General features: G+C 44.2%; 1 protein-coding gene across 3 annotated transcripts in view; it reads left to right on the forward strand.

Annotated features, from left to right (window-relative positions):
* Nucleotides 1-14,018, forward strand: part of KDM4B (lysine demethylase 4B) — an 81,294-nt gene that overhangs the window by 30,385 nt on the left and 36,891 nt on the right. The window lies entirely within an intron of this gene.

The raw sequence follows: 14,018 nt of genomic DNA on the forward strand, positions 1-14,018 counted from the left end.
ATACAGACAAATGAACGAGAGACGTAACCTTAGGAACAAAATGGAACGTGCCTTTGATTTGACAATGTGCTTTTTCATTGTGCCACGTTGCTGGTTTGTGCCTGTTGATAATTCATGCCATTTTGAGGGCGTAGTAGTGACTTTCTCAAATGCTAGATGGTACATCCACCTTGTGAAGAGGTTGTCTGGGGACTAGTAAGTTGGGATTAGTTTTCTGATGCATCCAAACTGCATTTCACAGTGAGTAAGGTGACTGATGTAACTGACTACAATTCATTAGGTACATACTGAAGGGGAAGGAATAAGCTGGAAATACTTTCAAGCTGTAATAAGACTGTGGTAATAACCTTCTGAAAATATCTGAATTTCTCTAATCTGTGCACTCAGTTACATTTGAAGAGGAGAGTTGTGCTCAAGTGGCTATTTCTCATTAGGGCAAATTTCTTGTGTGTTTTGTTGCTTTTGACAGTTCTGAAGTCAGTGACGGTTTCCAGGACAGCTCACGTACTGCACTCTCTGTTTTTAAGAGAGAAGTAAAACCGTTCAGCATAACTGATTCCATAGGATCTGTGAATTTTTAAATTGGGGATCGGTTCCACATAGTCTTTGGGAAAAGGATAAGTGATTACAGAGGGGGTAGCATTTGAAAATTGCCCCCGATGCTCCTTTCCAGAAAGGCAGACTTAGTTTTCACTCTAGAATAGCATTTATAATATCGCCTTTGATTATTTTTCTTCTGTCAGCTCAACTTGACTCTGTCACTTTTGGAATGCATCCTAATGCATTTGGGACAAAACCAACTGTTGAAAGGGCACTGCAGGCACGGCTGTGTCACGATGTAGTGATGTCTGGTTTTCCTTTACACAGGTTTATGTTCTGAGAGCAGTAAGAGGTAGACAATTACCAAATGGTGACACTGGGATCCTGGGGTCCTTGACACCCCCCTCTTTAACTCACCAGCTTTTCACTGTAATGGCTTTGGCCATTTTTGAGTCAAGCTGAAACTTTCTGCAGCGATCAATGTTGTGTGTTAATCAGCCCAAGTGGCCGCTTTGTGACTAATGCAAGTCACCTTTTTTTGTGCTTCTGGAGGCTCGTGCTGTTTCTGGCACTGCAGGCTTCAAGGGATCTTGTCGGATCACAAAAAGACCCCATGCCGTTTCTTCCTATTTTTCCTTTTTACTAAGTGAACATCATTAACCCAACTGGAAAAGGAAGATGGTTGTCGCCCCACAGGACCTTTTTTCCTAGAATTTTTCCCCTCTTTGGTATTCTGTATCCCTCAGCAATGCAGGCAGGCAGGCTTTGACTGTCTGATGGCACAATAATTGGTGTCTGAGAAGCTCATCCCATGGAAAACAAGCTCAGCCCATCTGGTTCCTGAAAGGTGAAGTGTCCTGTTGATTTTTTTTTCAGTAATATTCAGCCCAGAGTTTAAAGGACTCCACTGTTAGCCAACAGGTTTGGCCTTTTGAGCTCTCTCCTTTTCTAAAATAAAGGAATAGATTTTTTTTTTTTTATTACATTTCTGAAACTACAGTGGTATAAAAGGATTTTCTGATGGACGTGCTAATGGCTGGGCCATGAAATATAAAAATGAAATATGCCATGAAATATCAAATATGCGAACTCACTGTGCCAGTGGGGTAACACCTCTAAATTGCTACGAATGGCAACTGAAATTACTCTCACAACAGAAAAATCCTCACGCTGAAAAGTTACGTGTTTGTCCTCTCTGTCCCCGACCAGTATTTGAGCAGTGAACCCTCCCTTGGTGTCTGTAATCCCTTTGTGTGTCCCACCCTTAGACCGGACCTTGTGGCATTTGAATTTGTTCTGGAGTTAAAGGGACGATAAGAAAAACCTAGAACCGTAAAAGGCCTCGAATCGCAGTTTAGTGTCTTAAACGCAAAAATAACCAAGCAAACTTGGTTTGAAAATTTTAAAAATCGTGTTTGTCTGCTGTGACCTTGTACAGCAGGTTTATCTGTAGCGAATGGTCATGGTATTACACCCCAGAAAATGGGGTTTATCATGGAAATTCTGACAGACCCTTAACTACAGCAATGCCAGCAGGCACTGCTCTAATATTAAAAGCAATTTTGGGTTCAGCCATGTGTTCACAAACAAGTGACATTTGGGATGTGCGGGTTTAGATTGAGCCTCCGTGCTTACATTGTTAAGCAGCGTAGCGTGAAATTACTGAACAAGCAGCACAGAGAGCTGTGAGCAAAGCTGGGGAGAGAAAGTTGAAGTGTGGAAGGAGACGCCCAATTTATTTCCATTGCACTCGGTGACACTTGTCTGTTCAGAGATTTCCATTTAATATTGCCTAAACCGCACACTGCATACGTGTTAATTAACCCTTTGGTACCTTACTATGAGGTTCCAGATGAGGTGTGAATGCTGTTACACCAGAAGGGCAAAAGGTTTGTTTAAATCTCATTTTAAGTTAAACAGGGACTTAATGAAATATCGTCTGAGTGTGTACACTCCAGCCGCCCGCACGTTTGTGGAGAGAGAATTCGTGGAGAGAGACATCCTGGAGTGTGTGATTTTTGGTTAACTACTGCGGGTTTAGTGGATTTTAAAAATAGCTATATTGATTTCTGTGCTGTCAGGCACAATTAGATTATCCTTGCCCACATCAAGCAGATATTTTTTTTTTTCTTGTCACATACTCGCTTATAAAGTTCTCGGAAGCTCTTGGCCGGGGGCACTCAGTGGGTTCACACTCTCACTGCGCCGGAGCCGGGTGGCTGGAAGGGGATTCTCCTCCTTTCCTGGGGTTGGCAGTGCGGCTTGCCTGACCAGTCCCCGGGAGACTGGTGGCAAGGTAAGGTCCGAATCAGCCAGTTGTAATCATAGAATCATTCAGGTTGGAAAAGGCCCTTGGGATCATCGAGTCCAACCATCAATCCCACTCTACAAAGTTCTTCCCTACACCATATCCCCCAACACCACATCTAAACGACTCTTAAACGCATTCCGGGATGGTGACTCAACCACCTCCCTGGGCAGCCCGTTCCAGTGTCTGACCACTCTTTTTGTGAAGAATTTTTTTCTAATGTCCAGTCTAAAATGTTCTCCTGGACATTATCCTGGGGCTGAAATTTGGTTTCTGCTCCACTGAGAGCGATAGATGTCAATGGCGTAAGGTAAGAGGGAGCTGGCGCAGGAAGGTAATGGCTCACTTCGGAGAAACGGAGCCGGAGCCGTGCTAATTGCCTGCCAGATGGATGAGATGTTCCGCTAACCGCAGCAGAACCTGCTGGGGCTGTAAAAAACACAGAATAACTGGGCTGAAGCTTAAAGATCAACTTCTTAAACACTGGTTCCTCTAATCGTAGAATCAGGATCAACGCTGGTGAAATAAAAAGCAATGGAGTTTTGTAGGAAACTAATAGTGGGTAAATACGCTTGTATCCGTGTAAACTTGTAACCAGCATATAACAAGGGCTTAAAAATTCAGGTGGAAATTGGTTTGGTGAATACCCAAGTGAATAAACCAGCTTTTTGATAACCTGGAGAGAGGTTTTGGAGCCTGTCTCCGAACTGCCTAGAAGTTGTCGATGTGAAGCAACTGGAAGGGCGTGTATATATAGATATAGTGGTAACTCTGGTGCGATGCTGGGTTTCATGTCTTTAGCTGGAAGTTGTAACCGTTGCTGACAAGTGGCCTCTTATTTTAAGAACATGTTGACCAGAACATCTTTATTAACTAAACACAGGGCCAATACACAGAGATAAATTTGTGTCTTCAGCAGTAGCAGATGTCCCCAGTGTCTGTTTAGACAGACTCGGGTGGGCAGTGTGAGGGCTGGTAGCTTTTGGCACATGGGTTACCACAAACGTTGAGCGGAATTCTTGGCTTTCTCTCTTTAGGTTTGCCCTGGTCTTGTTTCAGCTTTTTAGTTACAGCAGGTTTTCACCTCCTAAGTCTGATTTGCTGATCCTTCTAATTGCTTCTCTAGCCTCGGTGCCGAGTGCTGGTCTGTGACAGACAAAATTCATGTCACCTCTCGTGATGTGTATAAATCCTCAGGACTGATTGCTCTCTGTTCTTAGCAAATGCCAATCTCCACAGATTCAGAGGAAGGGTATAACATTCTCCTTTACTTCACATCTTTAATTATATGGTGGTGTACCACTGGGAAATAGATGTCTTGCCTACAGCTGGACATTGTGCCCAGAAGTGTAAGAATTAACAGCTCTTTAACTGTTATCCCATTTATTGTCAATGTAAATGTCTCCATCTGTCCTGGAGGAACCTTGTGTTGCAGCTGACTTCATTCCACTCAAGGTGACTTTGAGGCCAACCGCAGTTTGTCTGTTCCTCCTCATCGGTGGGAAAAACTGTGCAGGAACAACACATCTGTCCCCCTCATCTATGGGTGGGAGAGAAACCTCCAGTTCATCGTGGGGCTCCCGTAGATGATCCCGGTGTGTTGTCACTGGGTCTTTCCAGATCCCTGATGGGAATTAATTTCAGCATTCTTTGGACAGATCAGACTCTGGCAGGGAATGTCTTTTTTTTTTTTTTAAGATGCAGTCCTATTTGACTAAAACGAGTATCAATCTGTCACACTGTGTGAAGGAAAAACAGATCTAGGAATGAGTTAAAAGGGTTTTTTATAGCTTTGGAGATCCTGGCACAATATTTGAGGAGTCAGCTGTAACCCAAATACTCTGCTTTAGACCTGAACATTACTGGTTAAATAACACATTTCAATAGGGGTGGTTTTATTTCTATATACTGTAGTTAATGTTTACCTGCATAGGCAGAGCCTAGAAAATTAGGGAGAAATACTTTCCATTGTGTTCCATAGTTGGAGTTCTTCAGTCATTTGTCTTCCATTAACTCTTTGTCCTGGTTGGGTTTTTTCTGTTTGGTTGTTGAAGGCTTGGGGAGTGAAAGGCTCTGAATGGTAATTTTCATTCCTTACCATCAGGTTGCTTTTTTTTTTTTTCCCTTTTTGTTTTGCCACACGAGCCTGTGGTTCCTTTCTGCTTTACTGCTTTTATTCACTTTGTTTCTGGAAACTCTTGGCTGCAACCGCCAACAGACAGAGGGTCTTACCAGCTGTGTATTTGACTAAACAACCCCTTCAAACCCAAGTGTTTTAGTAAAGTGTCCTTCCTGAAGTCGAGGTGCCCTCTAAGTCTCCTGGTATTCAAAAAAGACGCTTTCAGAGTGTACAATTTTATAAGAAATTCAAGGGTACCTCAGAGGTTGGCTTTTCTATTTCTTTAGCAAACTGGACTGGCAATAAGTGGATGGGAGGGGAACAATTTCTTGCACTTTCCTTTATATTAATAGCAGACGCTCCTGGATGATAATGTCTGGGGTACTATCACTTGACATTTTCATACCTTCATTTTATCTCCTGTTTACTCCAGAGATAGTGCTGGAATTATCTATCTCAATATAAAATGGGGTTGAGTTGCCCTTCCTTCCTAAAATCCTACATTTTTTTTTTTGTTCTTATAGTAGCCTTCCTCTCCTCCCGCACAGACCCCGCTCCGTCCCACTCTGCTGCTCAGTCATTTCACTGGGGAGAAGGGGAAGACCAGTAAGACTCTTCTGTTTGGGATTTTACTGATATATAAAGGCATTTTCAAGAGAGGTGCCTTATGGATCTCAGTCCTTTACACACCTTTTTGCTTCTGAACCCTCTCCTCACATGTGTTTGTTTTTTGTTTTGTTTTTTTTTGTTATAATATTGGAATAACAAATCTCAACTTTGCATTTGGAGTATTTGTGATTTAAAGTTGCCTAGCATATAATTTGCCTTGTAAAATTGAAGCTTACTTCTTACTGTGCAGATATTAGTAGGTTTTCTCTTAAAAGATGTCCTTATTTTCCAAGAAAATAAAATTCATGAGGTTTTTGCAGAAACCGTTTGGTAATATTGTAAAATTGGCCTTTGAAGTAAGGGAAATCAGAATTGTATTTTTGCATCATTTTGCATGTGGGCCTTAACTGACTCTAATGAGACCTTTTAAGCTTAGAATACTTAAAAAAAGTCTATTGTGGAATAGCATTTCCCTAGTTTTTGTCAGATTCAAAATTGCTTTTGTACAAAATCTTCCACCTTTTTTTTTGGTACTTGTTTTCTTCTATTATTTGTAAACATCCCTAATACCTTACTCTCAACAAAGCACTGATTCTGGGCAATAAAGAGGAATTTCTACAGTGTTTTTCATGCTCAGATGGAAAGGAGACAGTTATTTTTCTGGAACTGTCGTGGAGCTTCCTTTTATCAGTCTTGTTCCGAAATTCCCTTCAGAAGTAGGGATTGGGAGGTTTCTTGTCATCATTTTTGTTAATGAAGAAAGAACAATTAACTTCTGTCAACAGAAAAAATATACCCTGGGGGTTTCCAGGATTTCAGTCCTCGGGATTCCTGTCTGGAGCAGGACACAAAGACTGGGGTCTGTGTGGATGGATGGGCACTAACTAGGAATGTGGTGGGAGCGGGTCCAGAGGAGGCCACGGAGATGCTGGGAGGGCTGGAGCCCCTCTGCTGGGAGGACAAGCTGAGAGAGTTGGGGGGGTTCAGCCTGGACAAGAGAAGGCTCCAAGGAGACCTTCGAGCCCCTTCCAGTCCCTAAAGGGGCTCCAGGAAAGCTGGGGAGGGACTCTGGATCAGGGAGGGGAGCCCTAGGAGGAGGGGGAAGGGTTTGACACTGAAAGAGGGGAGATTGAGATGAGATCTGGGGGAGAACTTCTTTGGTGTGAGGGTGGTGAGAGCCTGGCCCAGGTTGCCCAGAGAAGCTGTGGCTGCCCCATCCCTGGAGGGGTTCAAGGCCAGGTTGGAGGGGGCTTGGAGCAACCTGGTCTGGTGGGAGGTGTCCCTGCCCAGGGCATGGGGTGGCACTGGGTGATCTTCAAGGTCTTGTCCATTCTGAACCATTCTGTGATTCTGTGATCTGGTCTGTCCTTTCTGGATGTCCTGCCCTTGAGAAGAGGCATCTGAGAGTCTGTTTTTAAATCCAGAATGTAATGATGAACCATTCAGGACTTGATTCACAGACATTTCTAGCTGGGGACAGATGACTTCAGGCAGCTCAACCTCCCTGTCTGCTCAGTGTTTGGCCTAACACTTGGAGCAATGAACTGGGAAGGATCAGTTGTTTTTTAAACAGACTAGGCCTCTTTATGCTACTGAGCCTAATTTACTTGAGGTTAATTACTGCGAGGTGTAAAGCATGCTGTTCTTGACTTTTTGAATGCTGCTTAGTAATGACTTCGCCAGCTCAGGGTGACTCTCCGAGAGCCTGGGATGGAACCTGGGATGGAAAACTGACCTCAGTCCGTGGAGTCCTGATGCTGCCGGGCTGATAGAGTCCCCCATTCTCTCTCTGCCTCGCTAACCCCGTGATTTATGGCGTGGAGGTTGTGCTGTGCTTTGTGGCCGCAGTAAATAGCGATGTGAAGAATGTGCTCCCTGCAGCTTATTCGTTCAGCTTCTCTGTCATCCAGGAGTCCCTGATAAAGTCTCCCAGCCCCAATCATTCATGTGTCAGAGCCAAGGCTTAAGGGTCATCGTGCTTTGGGGACGCCAGTGTGGCAAGGCCATCAAAAATCCCTCTTCAAAGCTGCCTTAGCATTGTGCTTTCCTGTCCAGCTGGTGCTGCTCCATGGGGATTGCTTCGGGGGTGACACATGGGGGCATAGACACGCAGAAAGAAGAGCAGTCTTATGTTCCACCTAAGAATAAATAACTAAATAGTGCATTCTGTGCCAGAATTGCAGGAATGGTGAGCTCTGAAAGGCGGTGTAAAAGCGTAAAGTAGCTGTGAATTGACATTACGCTTTCTCATCAGGTACTTTCCTTTTTGATGTCCTCCACAGAGATTCCTTTAGTGTAGGCAGCGTTTTTTACCCTTCTGCCTCTTCACTTTGTGCAGGAAGAACACTTGAAAAATAAAGCCCGCTATTTATTATTGTGCATTGAGAGTAGATTGCTTATCAACAGCCTCTTTAATTTTTATTTTTTTTTTCAACTCCATTTTGCTTCATTATTTGTCTTTCCTGATAGTCACGCTTCTAATTTTCCTCCAGCTGGCTTCCCTGGTGGCATTAGCAGTCTCAGGGTTTTCCTGGGGTGGCTCAGAGCTGGGCGCTTCCCAGTCTCAGCCATCAGGATTCAGACCTTGCTCCTGCTCTGTACTCACCCTGCTCTCTGGCTGCCTCCCAAATACCCGCAGGTGGGTCTCAATCATTCCAGGGAAGAGACAGAAGCACTTCATTTGGTGTCCCATTTGCAGAAGGGTCTCGATTGCTGTTTCCTTTAGGATCGCTATACAATGCCGTCTCCTTTATTTACACATCAGCCCTCCCTTCATTCCAAGTTGTAGCGTTTGGAGTTTCAATAAATATATTTCAGCTTCATATCCTTTTGAAAAATGTTACCGAAGAGTTCTCGATATTATCAGGGGAAAGAATTTCAGAGTGTGCTAGAAGCAAATCTTGGCTTGTCACTTTAGATACTGACACTTCATGTTCCACCAAACGTAATTATTCATGTTTCTACAAACCGCCTATAGATCTTGGTCGTATGCGGGATGCGGAATGGTGGATTTTACTACTTCCTCTGTTGGTTTCCAGGTGTGTAACCCAGCACAGCATTCACCTTGCTTTTTAAAAGAAATGAATAAAGTACAGATGATCAAACGGGGGGATAAAAGGATAACTTTAGTCACTTAGCCTGAGTTGTCTCATGTGGCTGGCACTTCAGAGCTGTAGATCTTTCCCAAGCCACCTTGGTCCGTGCTCGCCGCTTGCTTCATATGTGACCTGCTGACATGACACGCTCTCTGCCACCCAGAGTGCTCGCTGGTGGACCAAGTCTTATGATGTAGAAGAAGTAATACCTTGAATTGTAGAATTGTCCAGGTTGGAAGGGACCTTTAAGGTCATCGAGTCCAACCATCAGCCTAACTCTGATAAAAACCATCACTAAACCATGTCACTAAGCACTATGTCAACCCGTCTTTTAAATACCTTCAGGGATGGTGCCTCAATCCCTTCCCTGGGCAGCCCATTCCAAGGCTTAATAACCCTTTCAGCCTCAAAATTTTTCCTAATATCCAATCTGAACGTCCCCTGGTGCAACTTGAGGCCGTTTCCTCTTGTCCTGTGACTTGGGAGAAGAGACCGATGCTGAGATAACCTCAGAGTGATGTTCACCACATCATAACCACTGGATAACAGTCTTATTTTGTTTATCCCTTGTGCTGGAATGAGTCTGTCAAAACAGGACTGATTCTTCATTGAATCCCCTTCTCGGGGTGCTGCTGAGGGCACTGAATTCCCTTCTGTGCTCTTCCAGCCTCATCCGAGGCACGGAACTTGGGACCCCACTGAGAACGATCCTCCCCCTGCCCCTCGCTGTGCTGGCGTTTGTCTTGCAGCAATGAGGATTGGGTTTATTGGAGAGAGATTCGGGAGTCGTCGGTGTCCTTACAGCTGCAGTCCGCAGAATAGTCACAGATAAAACAGAATTCCGGCAGAGGTTGCAAAACAGCTTTGCTAAAAGAAAAAAAAAAAAAAAAAAGAAGAAATAATCTCCGTGTGACACATCAGCAGAAGCCTGATGCCAGTTGGCATGGGTTATTATTTTATTTGCCTAAAATGAAGCACGTCACATAGCGTTTTATATTATATCTTGAACCGGAATCCTTGTTACGAATGGAGAGGAGCGGGGTAAATCTGAGTCCCCGACTCTTCTACCCACAGAAACCCGCATGGAAGGCTACGAAGCAAGTTCAGGAGTGTGGAGAGAGCGTGCCCTGCAGCCAGGGACCGGGGGAGGCCTCGGAAAGCTCTGCCTAATTGTTTTGTTTATGAAACTCTGTAGAGGGTTTCCAGTGGGTTTCCTAATGAACTGGTTTGTTGTTGAGACTTAGGGCGATGCTGGTAATTACACTGGAAACAGGGGGTCAAGACTCATCTTCTTCCCCACAAGCTTTCAACTACCAACCATTAAACACACAAACTATCCATTTTAGGTTTTTTTTCTCCTTCTTCTCAAAGTTTAACTCTTCATTTACTTGCGGAATTCCTGCTGCTGGTCTTTCCATTGACATCTGAAACCTTGGCTGTCAGCGTGGGCATGTCCAGGGGCTGAGTGGAAGGAAGATCAAACTGGAGCCCAGACTGGTTTGTTCTGTCGTACTGGGTGAGCATTAACGGGATCTCAAGTAAAACATCTGTAATCCGGTAACAAATTGGATTTAAGAGTATTATACTGGGAGGACTTTGTGTTTCTCCCAAAAGTTGAAACTTTATTCCTTGTCCAGGGAATTGATGGAGAGGAGTTGTGGAGAGCTGGCTGCCTTAGCAATATTTGTTCCTAGAATATACAAGAATTTCTCAGCTGCCTTTTGAATGTCACCATTTTTCTTTCCCAGTAACTTGCTTTCAGGCTTCATTGTTATGAAAAAGCAGATAGAAAAGCTTTTTATGCAAAGGTTTTGGCCTGGCATTTAATGATGGCATAATGGCTGCAAGAACTTCAACTTTGGGCGTATTGGGGTTTCTTAACATTTAAATTTCCGTTGAGGTGCAGCAGAGCCCAGCGGAGTCATCTACGACTGCGCAGAGGGCCCGGATCTCATCTAAACGTGAGGTTTTTTTCCATGAGAACCAGAGGTGCCAATTGACATATATCATTTTTGTGACTATTTCTACATAAGGAGAAGAGTTATTTTACGTTAACTTTTTATACGTTATGGAACAGATGGAGTTCAGTTTAGTGTTAACAGCTGGGAAGTGAGGGAAATATCCTTACAAAAACGATGCTGAAGGTTGAGGTTGAATGAGGCTGGGGTTTTCCATATATCATTTCATTTTATTACTGCAAGGAAACAGTCTTTTTACTTGGCTGTTATTTTACATAGACGACTTAATGTTTTTATTAAAAAAAAAAAAAAGGCAAATAAGATAACGGTTATGTATTCAGTAGCCACGAATTTCCCACTATCAGTCTTGGAGTTATAATGGATGGGACAGGGCTCCTGCTGTGGTCAGATATTTTACCACAGTCTCCAATTTTGAGTAGCAGATAACAAAATAATAACTAGAGGGAGAACGGTGGGTTTCTGTGTTTGAAAAGTGTTCACTTGGTGTATTTTTGCTTTGATTGTGAGTTGCCTTTGCATGTTCTTATCCCGTATGGTGAACAGAGTCATTAGCTTATGAAAAAGGAAAGCTAAGGCCGGGAAAAGCCCTCAGAAGATGGAATTAAGTTAATCAATCAATTAATTAATTAATTAAGTTCCTGCAGATTTGGTGAATATGGAAGCTGCTCTTGGCTTGTTGCTGTTCTGGATCTCAGATCCCCTGTAACCGAAGGCAAAGAGCGAACCCTAAAACTGGTTTGATTTTTGTTTCGGTTTTTCCCACCCCCATTTTCAGGACTTGCAGTCGACCCATGGAGATCCCAGTTATGAATATTCCGGGCTTTATTCTGCTCTTTGTCGCTCTGACACCCTCGCTCTTCCCGGGCAGCTCGGCGTCGTGGTCCGGCTACCAAATGGGTGACAACAGAGCAGAGACATGAAGATACTTGATTAGATCTCAGAGTTCCTTACATTTCTCAGCTGTCACTGTGACATGAGAGGCATATCCTTCATGGTGCCGTTTCGTCATGGTCTGTGTTTTGGGTGGCCATTTCGTTCTTAAATCTTTCTCGGGTCTATTGGTATGTGGGAGTCCTGTGAGTACCTGGATTGGGGCTTTGTGGTTCGGTTTTGTCCCACATAAACAAAACGAGGTTTCGTATCTCTCCTTAGTGGTGGTGTTTAAGTGTAGGCATGCTCATTTTATTTGTCGTGTTTATTCTATAAAGTTTAATAATAACAGTATATGGAAGTGTTGGAAGTTGAGAGGGGAAAATGGAGTATGCAAGGATATTTTCTGCAGAAATTGGGATGGGGAGAGAGAAGTGGGGATGTAGGAATAGTACCTCTTAGGAAATACGTGTGTTTATGACCACAATTAAATACTTAGAAAGAAATACGACTCTGTATATGGAAGGGGAGGCAATACATAGAAATGGGATCACTGACAGGGAAACACAAGCTTGCTATTTTTGTCCTGCTCTAATGGAATTGGGAAGGTAATTAATTGCAAAGGAAATTTCTTGCCCTTCTCTGCCCACATTCTCCTCCGTCTCCCACCCCTCACACATGAATATTCCTTTCTGCAGTTGTAGTGGAAGCATCTGCTGCGTTAAGTGGTGTCAGAGGGAAGGGTATGGAAAAATAGCCCGGCCATGATGGGAACGGGAACGTGACACAACTGCAGCAGTTGAGGAAATATAACTGTATGGTCCGGAAGAAGCCTCAAAGGAAAGAGGCTTTGTAAATTATTCATGCTTACTAATGTGAAAGCAATAAAATTAAATTAAAACTGAAATATAAACATACATCATGTTAGATTTGTGTAAAGAAAGGAACTTGGCTGCTGCTGGCTTCTGGTGGTGTGGTACGCTGGAGATTGCAGCCTGGTGGCATCCCTTTGAGCATCATCCAGATAGCTTGGGATGTGGTTTCCTGATAGAATCATTCAGGTTGGAAAAGGCCCTTGGGATCATCGAGTCCATCCATCAGCCCCACTCTACACAGTTCTCCCCTACACCATATCCCCCAACACCACATCTAAACGACTCTTAAACACATTCCGGGATGCTGACTCCACCACCTCCCTGGGCAGCCTCTTCCAGTGTCTGACCACTCTTTTTGTGAAGAATTGTTTTTAATGTCCAGTCTAAACCTACCCTGTTGCAGCTTGAAGCCATTCCCTCTTGTTCTATCGCTAATTACCTGTGAGAAGAGACCAGCACCAACCTCTCTACAGTGTCCTTTCAAGTAGTTATAGAGAGTGATGAGGTCTCCCCTCAGCCTCCTCTTCCTCAAACTAAACAGTCCCAGCTCCCTCAATCGCTCTTCATACGATTTATTCTCCCGGCCCTTCACCAGCTTCGTCGCCCTCCTCTGCACCCGCTCCAGCACCTCCATAACTCTCTTGGATTGAGGTGCCCAAAACTGGACACAAGACTCCAGGTGTGGCCTCCCCAGTGCTGTGTATATCTGTGTATACTTTACATTGTTGTGAGACTCTTAAGCTGGCGGTGGTTGGAGACCGTTCTGGAGACCTTTAGACCCGTCTGACTCGGGATTTGCTCCGCTTGATTGGAAGGCCTTGACATCTGTGTGGGGCAGTGCGTTGGGTCCAGGGTAGGATCAGAAAGGGACTGATCCCCTTTTAAGCCATTTTTCCCAGTTTGTAAAGGCAGAGGAGGTCAATCTCCGTAGCTCATTGATGGTGCGTGCTGTGGGGTGCTCTTCTGTATTCCTCTTTGTAGCAGCACACAGGTGCTTTTAAAATTTCTTTAGGAAAAGTGATTGAAAATGTGCTCAATACAAATCCCTTAAGCCGGTATTGATGGAGGTGCCGGTGAGAAGCTCCTGCCTGGCCGGGAACGGGAAACCTGGGCACCAGCTGTGTTCCTGCCGCTCTTCAGCCAAATTGCATTTCCAGCCTTGCCGTCCCGCGCTATTTTTCATTAAATGAATTGAGTTTTCCTGAAAGTGCCTGTCCATAAATACTCCTTCCCACTCAGCACGCTGGGGTTATTGCGGCTCTCCCAGGCAGAGCAGAAGGCAGCCAGCGCGCTCTAAAAAATGAAAATCGGGAGCTGGGAGGGAAGTGGGGTGGCCAGGAACGGCACAGAAAGACTCTCTCCTCTCTCTCTCAGTGGCTTCTTAACTAGGGCCATAAATCTTTTAATAATGGCAGTGAAAAATGGAAGAAGGAAAGGGAGAAGCAAGTTTAATTTCATGCTAAAAGAAAGGATAGAATAATTCTGAAAAGGTGTGGAGGGAGGGTGAAAAAAAAGCCCTGCAAAGCGACTCTAATTACTTCATCCTCCACTCGAAGCTGAAAAACAATTAGTGCCAGTCCATAGAAGCAAAGCTTTGCACCTTGGAGCAGAACTGAAAGGGGC

Source organism: Numenius arquata, chromosome 25, assembly GCF_964106895.1.
Source record: "Numenius arquata chromosome 25, bNumArq3.hap1.1, whole genome shotgun sequence".
In the NCBI taxonomy this organism is placed as follows: Eukaryota; Metazoa; Chordata; class Aves; order Charadriiformes; family Scolopacidae; genus Numenius; species Numenius arquata.